This window comes from Oncorhynchus tshawytscha, linkage group LG34, assembly GCF_018296145.1.
Source record: "Oncorhynchus tshawytscha isolate Ot180627B linkage group LG34, Otsh_v2.0, whole genome shotgun sequence".
Classification (NCBI taxonomy): Eukaryota; Metazoa; Chordata; class Actinopteri; order Salmoniformes; family Salmonidae; genus Oncorhynchus; species Oncorhynchus tshawytscha.
The window spans coordinates 5,116,951-5,127,681 of NC_056462.1; positions in this window are offsets into that span (position 1 = coordinate 5,116,951).

The following is a 10,731-nucleotide window of genomic DNA, read 5'->3' on the forward strand; positions in this document are numbered from 1 at the left end:
ACTTCTAATTGCTAAGATACCATATTAGGCTACCCACAAAACGTTAAAGCACAACTGAATCTAATAACCAACTTCTCAGATTAAAAAGGTTAAAAACAGCCTATGTAGCATTAATATTAGTCAAACATTTGTTTGTGCCAAAATTGACTGAGTAGTAGGATAATTTTGGTCATATAAGCCAGTATATTCCAAAACAGAGTTTTGTGAGATTTGTGTAATGGAGTTCATCATGACTTGCATGAGGGTTGGGCTTGGATTACAATGATGCCCACTTTCTCACTAACACAAGATGGTAGAATTGTCATGCCCAGAGAAACGGCTGTGCTGACTGCGCTCTATCCAATCATAGCAGACAGAACCTAGAGATATTGGGCTTGTTCGACATTTGCAGACGACAGTGCAAGCAACTGCCGACTGATCTACAAATCATTTAGCAGCATAAATAACTACTCATTATTATTTGTAGATCAGTCACCACAATGCATCATGGATTTGATGCTATTGAGACAGCCTTGCCCATTATGCAGCGCCACAGACCTGTTTACATAAGACAACACGGCGCCAGTGTTATGTTGTTGAAAGAACATTTGGCCTCAGCCCTTTTTTTGGGGTGGCCAATTGCTGAGGATTTTGATAGTGATCACTCGAGTCTGCTACATTTTTGGGCAAAATGAGAATTGAGATGATGCACTGCCACTTGTCAAAATTCCATTTGCGAGCGTCTTGTGTCCCGCCGTGACCTGTTTTGTATCATGATTCGCTATCAAACAAACACTGTCAGAGAGACACACTGGATAGTGAGAAAGTTGTAAAAAAAAAACAAAAAAAACAGCAACGAAGCGCACACATTGCTTATCGCAAGTGACTTTATAAGCTTATTTAGCTAACGTGGCTCGGCAGCTTAATGTGCATGCTAGCTACTACTAGCTTCATTGACATAAACTGAATGCAGGGCACCGACTAGTTTTTCATGCACATTTTCTTGAAGTACTGCACCAAACAACTTAGCTAGATGTAAAACTGTGCTATTAAGACATTGGCAAAAATGTCAATTTATTACAGGTTTCTTGATTTATCTTAGATTTTTTCTGACAATTTGGAGGAAGTGAGTGACAGTTGTTGCTACGGTGACTCGGGAGGGACAAAACACAAACATAACACCCATATTGAACCACACCACCAAGACCCAAAATCTCATGTATTCATAATGAGCACCAGAAAAACACTCGAAATCATTGTGTTCAGTCAGTCTCCCTTTAAGCAACATGTCTTCAAACCCAAAACCTTTCCACTGCTCTGTCAATGTCTGTGAGACAAGGCTGATTTTTATTTATGCAAATGTTGTTGTTCAATCGCAAGATAATTGTTCTGTATTTTTTTTAAAGTATGATAATTGTACATGCCGTGCACAAAGTAGCAAGTAAAGAAGATCTGAGTGACTTACCTGTTGTCATGGGAACTGGGAGAGTCTGCTGTTCTGCGGTACATATGTGGGCGCAGCCATGTTAAAATACTCACACTGTCCTGTTTCCTCCCACACACACACCCAAACCTAGCCCTTGGGTATTTATGTAAAAAGGATTGTTTGTACCTACAGTCCATTAGCCTTTCAAATGCCTGGGCACTAGGGGGATAGGGACTGAAAATGGATTTGGAATGGAGCAGTGGCAGTCTAACGGACCCTGGGTCATATTAATTAGGGCACACTGTACCAAAATGTTTTGCAATAGAAAACTAGTGTTTCTTGTTGGACAAGTTAAGATAGGTGGTTAGGGTGGGGGAGGGGGGGAGCTGATCCTAGTTCTGTACCTAAAGGATACTTCACCTTGGAGCGAGAGCAGATGGACTAACAGCCCTAATACACTTCTCATGTTTGACCAAGAGATGCAACTGAAATGCTAAACAGTAGAAGCCCTGCAACTTCTTCAAGGTGCTCATTCAGAAAGCAACCGCTGAATATGCATGTTAAAACCGAAACACTTGAAAAGAGGACAAATTGAGCTTGATTGTTGTTTAATGTCTGAACATTTTGCTGCTCAATGACAAGTTGTCATGCATGCTCGCTGTGGAAAAACAAATACATCTTTTGTTCAAATCTCTGTTCATTCAATCTTCATAGTGCATCAACCTCGTCTGGTTCCTTCTGACTGAGACCGATATGCTTTGACCGTGAGATGCAAGAGATCCTTCTGTTCTCAAAGGAACAGCACATCAAAACTGGACAGATTTTGATCCCTTTTTAAAGTTCTACTCTTCTAATGTAGCAGATCCAAAACTACGCTAGTAGAAAGTTTGCCCTGTGTGCCAAATGGCACCTTTTTTTTATTTTCTTTTAGTGCACTACTTTTGACAAGCCATATGGTGCTCTGTGCACTAAAAGTGAATAGTGCAGTAAAAAAGTCCACTAAAAGGGGAATAGGGTGCCATTTGGGGCAAACCCTTAGCCACGACATGCAAAGGAAGCAGTCAAGCTGTGTTTGTTGAAGTCATCGCAAAGGTTTCCTAAGTAAAGGATCAAAGCTCGACTAAACCACCGAGCCCATGGAAGGTTGCAGGGTACTAATGGGCACTAGCTAGATCTGTTTGGCATAAGTTGTATCTCGAAATCAAACATAAAAACCCTACACACACAGATTCCTAATGTCCTTGAGTGATAAAGCATCATGTAGATCCTTGACTTCAAACAGGCTGCGGGAGGCTTTGAAGAGTAATCATAGGAGGACCAACTAACTGCAGTGCGGCAGCCGTATCCCTTTCAACTCTTCAGACCCGCACTTTCATTCAGTGGGGAAAAGAAAAGTGTGTCCTTTTATGTTATATACTCCCACACCTCTCTTAAGTTAACCCCTGAGCGTGGCTCCTGGCTCAGTGGCTGTCACCCAGGGCAATAGATGAAATTGCTCTGAACCCTGCATTCTTATTTTCTCAAAGCCATCTTTCTCCTTGTGGTGTCCATGGTGACAGGTGGGATTATTGTGGAATGTCAGGGGAGCGGATGATGACACGGTTTCCCTTGAATGAAAAGACTGGGTCTGTGTGAGAATATACATGGTTTTTTTTTGTGGTGGTAGTTCAGCTTCAATATTGCAGATTGTGTGTTCTATCAATGTAATTGTCTAAAAATTTCCAATCCCCATTTTTTTTTTTTTATTAAAAAAAAAAATTATTTCCTTTATTTTCCCCCAAGCCTACCACCCCTCCCCAAACGTATTACAAATAAAAAACATACCTTATTTACGTATTCAGACCCTGAATGAGACTCAAATTTGATTTCATATGCATCCTGTTACCATTGATCATCCTTGATGTTTCTTCAACTTGATTGGAGCTCACCCGTGGTAAATTCAATTGATTGGACATGATTTGGAAAGGCACACGCCTGTCTATATAAGGTCCCACAGTTGACAGGGCATATTAGCTCAAAAACCAAGCCATGAGGTCGAAGGAATTGTCCTTAGAGCTCTGAGACAGGATTGTGTCGAGGCACAGATCTGGGGAACGGTACCAAAAACATATCTGCAGCATTGAAGGTCCCCAAGAACACAGTGGCCTTAAATGGAATAAGTTTGGAACCACCAAGACTTCCTAGAGCTGGCCGCCCGGCAAAAGCAAGTGGGGGAGAAGGGCCTTGGTCAGGGAGGTGACCAAGAACCCGATGGTCACTCTAACAGAGCTCCAGTTCCTCTGTGGAGATGGGAGAACCTTCCAGAAGGACGACCATCTCTGCAGCAATCCAACAATCAGGTCTTTATCGTAGAGTGGCCAGACGGAAGCCACTCCTCAGTAAAAGGCACATGACAGCCCACTTGGAGTTTGCTAAAATGCACCCAAAGCGCAGTCAGACCATGAGAAACAAGATTCTCTGGTCTGATGAAACCAAGATTGAACTCTTTGGCCTGAATGCCAAGCGTAACATCTAGAAGAAACCCGGCACCATCCCTACAGTGAAACGTGGTGGCAGCATCAGATCACTTTGCGGGTGCTGCACAATAGTGAGTGACTCACAAGGCTCTGGTCTTGTTATTGTGTGCTTGTAAACAAACACCACGTGAATGGGGGACTACCGGTAAGCTTCATAATGAAAAATGTCACATATCACACAAATTATGTAACGTATCACAGAAGTTGACTGCAGGTATTTACTTAAAAATTAGCTACAAATAATCAAATGTATTAAAAAAACATCATTGTTGACGGTATTGAAGAATCATCCTGTGGCTATTTCCAAATACCCCAATTATATGGTATACCGCCCAAGCCGAGCGAGAACTTGTATTTCAACTTGTGTGTGTGTGTGTGCCCTTCCGTTGCTGTGGTTTGGATAAGGACTTTGAAGGGTGTCAAGGGACATAGGCCAACTGGCGTTACCATGGAGACAGATCTCATGAAATTAGAGTTGGGAAAGGTAGAACATGGTAGAGGAACACAATGGATGGATCAACTCTGTGCCATACATTCAATCATACACAATCATATAGATCATAATGCATACGATTACATGCAGACAATGGGGACCTGATCCTAGATTCACACTCCTACAGTGAAACACTATTATTATGGGCCCTGATATGAATCTCTGCACTTTCAGAAATGCAATCTAAAATCTGACCTGGGGTCATGTGATCTAATGATCACACACTGCTACTACTCAATGCATAGTCACTTTAATAATTCAACCTACCCCGCACATTGACTCTGTACCGGTACCCCCTATATATAGCCTCGCTATTGTTATTTTACTGCTGCTCTTTAATTATTTGTTACTTTTGTTTATACATATTTTTTTTTTTTTTTTTGTAAAATTTTATTGTTGGTTAAGGGCTTGTAAAGTAAGCATTTCACTGTTGTATTCGGCGCATGTGACAAATAAAATTTGGTATGATACTTTTTTGTATGCGTCATTTCAGCAAGCGATGAATGCCTGCTTTTAAGACACTTACTGGGATTTAGCAGAGCGGTATGAAAGATGTCCTAGTCATTGATGCCACTCTATTCACATGAATTAAAGAGCATTTCATGAAAGCACTGAGTTTGAACACAGCTTAGTGTGATGCTATTTGAAGAGTGAAGTGAACGTAAGATCGAGATAATGGTGTACATTAACTGCCCAATTGTATACAATGGCAGTAAGTTTCTTATCAATTGCTTAAAACCTCTTATGGATCTGCAACTTTTTGCCTAAAATGACATACCCAAATCTAACTGCCTGTAGCTCAGGCCCTGAAGCAAGGACATGCATATTCTTGGTACCATTTTTTGAATTTAACCTTTTTATTTAACAAGGCAAGTCAAATTTATGATTTTCAATTTTTCTTATTTTCAATGACGGCCTAGAAACCGTGGGTTAACTACCTTGTTCAGATGCAGAACGATTTTTACCTTGTCAGCTCGGGGATTCAATCTTGCAACCTTTTGGTTACTAGTCCAATGCGCTAACCACTAGGCTACCTGAAAGGAAACACTTTGAAGTTTGTGGAAATGTAAAAGGAATGTAGGAGAATTTAACACATTGTATCTGGTAAAAGGATAATATATAGTAAAAAAACTGTTCTTTTGTATTTTTTTTGTACCATCTTTGAAATAAAAGAGAAAGGCCATAATGTATTATTCTAGCCCAGGCACCATTTAGGCTTTGGCCACTAGATGGCAGCACTATGTGCATTGTTTTAGTGATTCAGTGAAATCTTGCTTATCTATTCAAAATGTTGTGTTAAAACTGCCCAAATGTGCCTAATTTGTTTATTCACACATTTTCAAGTTCATAATTGCGCACTCTCCTCAAACAATAGCATTATATTCTTTCACTCTAATAGCTACTGTAAATTGGATAGTGCAGTTAGATTAACAAGAATGTAAGCTTTCTGCCCATATCAGATATGTTTGTCCTGGGATTTGTTTTTGTTTCTTACAACCTCTTGCTAATCACAGCCTACGTAAGCTCAACCGTCCCACGGACAGGACTCCGATCCTGATAGGAAATTTTTCAGAACAGTTGACTCTGGCTGCGTTTACAGAGGCAGCTCTGTTCTGATCTTTTTCAGCAGATCAGCTCTTTTGCCAATAATTGGGGAAAAAGATCAGAAATCAAATAAAATGTTATTTGTCACATGCGCCAAATACAACAGGTGTAGGTAGACCTTACAGTGAAATGCTTAATTACAAGTCCTTAAGAAAAAGTGTTAAGTAAAACATTTAAGTAATACATCATTAATTAAACAAATAATTAAACAGCAGCAGTAAAATAACAGTAGCGAGGCAATATACGGGGGGTACCGGTGCGGGGGCACCAGTTAATCGAGGTGATATGTACATGTAGGTAGAGTTAAAGTGACTATGCATAGATGGTAAACAGAGTAACAGCAGTGTGAAAGAGGTGTCTGGGTAGCCCTTTGATTAGCTGTTCAGGAGTCTTATGGCTTGGGGGTAGAAGCTGTTAAGAACCCTTTTGGACCTCGACTTGGCGCTCTGGTACCGCTTGCCATGTGGTAGCAGAGATAAGTCTATGACTAGGGTGGCTGGAGTCATTGACAATTTTAGGGCCTTCCTCTGACACCGCCTGGCATAGAGGTCCTGGATGGCAGGAATCTTGGCCTCGGTGATATACTGGGCTGTTCCCACTACCCTCTGTGGTGCCTTGCGGTCGGAGGGCGAGCTGTTGCCATACCAGGCAGTGATGTTGCAGCTGTAAAACCTTTTGAGGATTTGAGGACCCATGCCAAATCTTTTCAGTCTCCTGAGGGGGAATAGGGTTTGACCTCTTCACGACTGTTTTAGTGTGTTTGGACCATGACAGTTTGTTGGTGATGTTGACACCAAGGAACTTGAAGCTCTCAACCTGCTCCACTGCAGCCCCGTCGAACAGAATGGGGGCTTGCTCGGTCCTCCTTTTCCTGTAGTTCACAATCATCTCCTTTTGTCTTGATCATGTTGTGGGAGAGATTGTTGTCCTGGCACTATACGGTCAGGTCTCTGACCTACTCCCTATAGGCTGTGTCATCGTTGTTGGTGATCAGACCTATCACTGTTGTGTCATCTGAAAATGTAATGATGGTGTTGGAGTTGTGCCTGGCCATGCAGTCATGAGTGAACAGGGAGTACAGGAGGGGACTGAGCATGCACCCCTGAGGGGCCCCTGTGCTGAGGATCAGTGTTGGATGTGTTGTTACCTACCCTTACCACCTGGGGGCGGCCCGTCAGGAAGTCCAGGATACAGTTGCAGAGGGTGGTGTTTAGTTCAAGGGTCCTTAGCTTAGTGATGAGCTTTGAGGGCACTGCGGTGTTGAATGCTGAGCTGTAGTCAATGAATAGTGTTCTCAAATAGGTGTTCCTTTTGTCCAGGTGGGAAAGGGCAGTGTTGAGTGAAATAGAGAGAGCATCATCTGTTGGGGGCGGTATGCAAATTGAAGTGGGTCTAGGGTTTCTGGGATAATGGTGTTGATGCGAGCCATGACCAGCCTTTCAATTGGGCTTCCTGTGTAAACGCAGCCTGTTTCAAAACAGCCAATGCATTTTTTAAATGACACATTTATCCCCCTTGCAAAACAGCATAGCCTTATTCATTGATGATACATCTATACAAAAATGTACCTCCTCTCTCTCCCTCTCTCTACATGGACAGTATTTTGCCTACCCCTTAGAGTGATAATGGCTGCAATTGACTGCCTATTTTATTTATTTACCAGGAAAAATATAGCTTTATAGATAAAACCAAACAGAATTTGAGATTCCTCGGTAAGAGTACTGTGCTTAACCTCAACAGCGCTGAAGTCCTGACCTCACACAAACACATTTCACATGCTCCACTCGCACCTGATACACACCTCTCTGCCAGAGTGTTCACATACTCACTCCACTCTCACAGAACACTCACACACTCCACTCTCACCAAACACACTCCCACTTCACTCACATAATTCGCCCTCCCACTCTAGTGTAATCACACCCTCCGGACCTACACTTTTCACTCTCCTCACACATACTCCTCTCCCACATAGCAAAGTGACAGACAGTGCTACTCCGTCCTGCCTCACACACCCCGCTGTGTCTCAGCTCAGGGAATAATGACGATGGCATTACCATCAGTGCCGGTTAGGTTTTTACGAGACATGACTATACAAGACAGGCTTTTCCCCAATTTGATGTGCGTGTGGTGATTGCAAGTGTGTGTGTCTTATTCACTCACTCCCACAAATGAAATCTATCCACACACACAAAGGCATGCGAGCTTGTGCACACACACACACACACACACACACACACACACACACACACACACACACACACACACACACACACACACACACACACAGAGATATCAGGAGAGTGTGAGAAATGTACATTGTACCTTTCATATTCACATTTAGATGGAAGTGGCAGTGTGCACCAAAAAGAAAGTCAGTGCGGTTACATGCCCACAATAAGATTATTAGGGATAGTCAGATTTAATATAATAGTTTGTTTTAAACTGTTTACATGCTTTGCAAAAAAGAACGGTTTCCCTAATAATCCTGTTTACATGGACACATCTGAAATCAGGCTACCTGATGAATGCAGATAAACGCCTTTTTAAAAAAAAAACGTTCTACCACAGTGACTATGTTATTTTGCTATGCCTGTTTGATTCTGAGTTCGGGCATATGACGTTTGTTTGTGAAAACTATTTGGAAGATGCACTTGTTCAGTTTTGCCGAACTCAACGTCGAGGGAGACTTGCACTACCGGTGCTGGCACATGCTCAGATCAAATGCACAGCTGGATGCCGATTTTAAGCTGTTTACATGTTCTAACAGTTCAAAAGATTGCTCAGAAAACCAGGTGTTTTAATAGGCCTATGCATACTTCGATTTTGACCTTACGCAGATTAAGATAAGCAGATTAAAGTGTTTACATGACTTGCCGTGCTCTGCCTTAATATCTAATTATTAAAGTGCATGTAAACGTATTTGCTGATTAGTCACTTAACCTTTTAATCAGTGTGGCAGCAGGTGAAGCATCACAGACCCAGCTCCCCACATCCCAAACCCCCACCTCCAACTCTCCATACTCCCTGGATGCGTTCCAAATACCACCCTATAGTGCACTACTTTTGACCGGAGTCCATAGGGGAACTATATAGGCAATACGGTGCCATTTGGGAAACACACCCAGACTTGAAGACAAATCCCCCGCTAGGCTAGACACAGAATCTTGGATTCTATTTCTATCACACACTGCCCCCTAGGGGGTAGTACTAGCAGAGAGCCTCGGAGATGCACTCTACCACTTCTCAGTTAAACGGTGCTCAGGTGAATCATTCTCTTGTAATGAATGTATGTCCCTGAGGTAAATACTGTATGGAAAGATAATCCACTTATCATACATGCAGCAGACCTGAGATGGAATATACTGTGCATCCAAAATGGCACCCTATTCCCTTTACAGTGCACTACTTTGGCAACATAGTTGGAGGGATAGTTGGGAGGCTGGGTAGATGGAAGAGTAGTGTACTGTAAATGGAATAGGGTGCCATTTGGGACACAACCAGTCTGACATTTCTTTGGGAAACTGTTTGCCAATTATGGTAAACTCTCTCGGAAACATTCAGAGCACTTTTCTCATCACAAACTCAACCACAACAAGTCTCGGGAACCAAATGAAATGTGCCTGGGAATGGTAAGCATGCACAGCGGGCTACTACACACTGATGGCTAAACGCATAGCTTTTCTTCCTGTGAGATTGATGGAAAACATGGATCACCAGGTTGATATAGAAGTGACAAGTTTCAGTTGTAAAATGCAAGAATTGTCATGCTTGTCAGTGATAGCCAATCTTGAAATTGTTAGTGTTTGACAGATGTAAACATTTTCCTGGAGGTTATATTTGGATGCCGCATCCTATGCATATTCTAATATTATTTCGAATGGCTTTTCCTCAAGAAGTTGACTCTGTTCATTCATTGTCGTTATCCAACTTTGATTGTCCATATACACTGAGTGTACAACACATTAGGAACACCTGCTCTTTCCAGGACGTAGACTGACCAGGTGAAAGCTATGGTCCCTTATTGATGTCATCATTTTTAATTACACTTCAATCAGTGTAGATGAATGGGAGGACACAGGTTAAAGATTTTTAAGCCTTGAGACAATTGAGTCATGGATTGTATATGTGTGCCATTCAGAGGGAGAATAGGCAAGACAAGAGATTGAAGTACCTTTGAATGGGATATTGTAGGTGTCAGGAGTACCAGTTTGAGTGGTCCAGAACTGGGGGGAGGTTCCTATTGTTTTGTACACTCAGTGTAAGTCAGGGATGGGCAACTGGCGGCGGCCCTCGGAAGGCCCGGTATAAAACAGCAAATTTTCCTCTCTGCCATAAGGCAAAATGAGTAGAATTGCATGAAATGAGTTATAAAATTGCAAAATCCTCTCTCCACCCCATAGCAAAATGTGTAGAATTGCAGCAAAATAATAAGCCACATTTTTGGAGCACACAATATAGCTCAGTATTTTATTAATTTATTTGATACAATTCTTATTGCTCATCTTTATCAAGGTTGTCAATAATTTCGGACCCCACTGTACAATATACCACACCCCCATTCCATGAATTAAACTTCGACCTACCAGCACCATCACCCACTGTCACGGGACACAATCACCCACTTACCCCCAAGGAGGCTCAACTTCAACCCGGTGTAAGTTGTGCCAAGAGACCACTTTTTCTGGACAAACTACTTTTTCAAAACTGTT